A 2,010-nucleotide genomic window follows, 5' to 3' on the forward strand; every position below is an offset into this window, starting at 1 on the left:
GGAGCAGGCCCCGCGGGGACCGTGCTGCGCGCACGCAGCGCAGGGTCTGCAGGGGTCTCCCGGGGACGGGGGGGGGGGAGGCCCCTCCGCCCCCCCCCCGCCCCGTGCCCTTTATTAATATTATAGATGTCACCCTTGTCGACGGGATCCATCGGGCCCATCAGGGGCTGGATTAACAAAGGCCACCGTCATGAAAATCTATTAGGCTGGCCCTCGGAAGCGCGCGCGTCTGTGGCGGGGATCGATGGACAAGATGCCAGGGACCCGGGGCGCGCGGCTCTACACCTAGAGGGGAAAGGTGGGCGGGTGGGTGGGGGGCAGGCGTCCGTCCAGGAAATGGGTTAAGACATCTGTACCATCTGCAAGCTCCGATCGATACTTATGCATATTTAACGGGCTGGGAGGGGCCTCGCCCTGGTTCGAAGCCTGGCCCCTCCGCCAGGACCTGACCACCTCCCCCGCTCCCTGCGCCTTGTTGAATAGAAGCCCTCTTTGCAGTGAGGCGCGTTTTCTGCAAAATAAATCCCCCCCCCCCCACTTTCCAGGGAACCCAGGGCGGAGCTGAAGGGGTGGACGGGGGGGGGGGGATAGGAGCAGGACGAGGGTGAGAGGGCCCAGATGGCCGCTGCCCAGTGCCTGCCCAAGCCACTGGGCGATCCGCTGTGGGCATGAAATTCGATTGAGAGTCCATGTCTTTGTAGGAGGAGAGGAGAGCTTCCTTGGGTTGGCTCCAGCAGGAGAAAAAGAAAATCAGATCCGTACTTTTTAGGAATCAAATAAATCAAATGTTCAATATTTGAATATTTATTGCTTCTTTCCCTTGGGAGAGACAGAGAGAGAGAGAGAGAGAGAGAGGGGGCGGGCTGTTGGTGGCGATGTCTGGTTATTAAAATTTACCTGGTTAACATACAAAAAAAAAAAAAAAGCCAGATGGTGGCTTAAATGGAGAAGGAGCAGTGTCCATCTCAATAGTAACCCTGGGGTCTGCAGGCCCAGGTCGGGGCCTCGGGGCACAGAGGGGCCCTGGGTGCGGGGTCCGCTGCTCCCAGTGGCTCTGTCTGTGTGGATTTTCCGGGGGGTGCCTGGCGCTGACCTGCCTTCCAAACCGCAGTCCCCACGTGGACACTGCTGGCCAGTCTGTGTCCTGCTGTTGGGGGAAGGAAGGGGAAGGAGAGAAACACCACCGGCCATGACCGCACTCTGCATTTCCAAGCCAGCCGGACAGACGCAGAGGGACAGCCTCAGGGCTGAGTGCTGGCCGTCCGCTGCCCGCTGCTCCTGACCAGTGTCCCCAGGGAGCTGGGCCACGGGACACCAGCTGGGGCCAGGTGGGGGTGGGGGAGGGTATCCGTCCGACCCCTGCCTTCCTGGCCTCTGCTGGGTGGGGGGCCAGGGATCCAGGGAGGGTGGCCACAGCAGAAGTGAGGGCCCAGCTTCCAGGGGGCAGCCTGGGGTGCGCAGCTCCCGGGCTGGTGCACTGGGGGTCAGTCCTGGGCACAGGGGCCCATGCAGCCCTGCCAGTCCCTGGGATCTGCCCGCCGTCCAGTTTCCACGACCCCCTCCCACCTCCTCCTTCTGCCCAGGACCTTTTCTTTGCGTCCCCCACCTCCCCCCCCATGAGACCGGGCAGCATTTTTACTTTATTTTCTCTGTACATCTCTTGCCAGCTGAGCTCTAGTGGGCAGGGTCGGGGTGGGCAGCAGGAACTGGCCAGATGTCCACTCCAGGTTTCTGGGGAGCAGGGCTGGAAGATGGGAGGGGTTGGGGGAATCCCCTCTGGGTCTGCTTGGAAGGTGTGCTGGGGCCAGTCACCTGGTGGAGTATGCTAATGAGCGACCCTCCTTCCCCCCTTCCCCCCACTCCCTCCCTCCTTCCCCCCCCTCCCTCCCTCCCTCCCTCCCTCCCTCCTTCCCTTCCTCCCTCCCTCCCTCCCTCCTTCCCTTCCTCCCTCCCTCCTTCCCTCCCTCCCTCCCTCCCTCCTTCCCTCCCACCCTCCTCCCTCCCTCCTTC

This window comes from Spermophilus citellus (genome assembly GCF_964194105.1).
Source record: "Spermophilus citellus genome assembly, chromosome: X".
Classification (NCBI taxonomy): domain Eukaryota; kingdom Metazoa; phylum Chordata; class Mammalia; order Rodentia; family Sciuridae; genus Spermophilus; species Spermophilus citellus.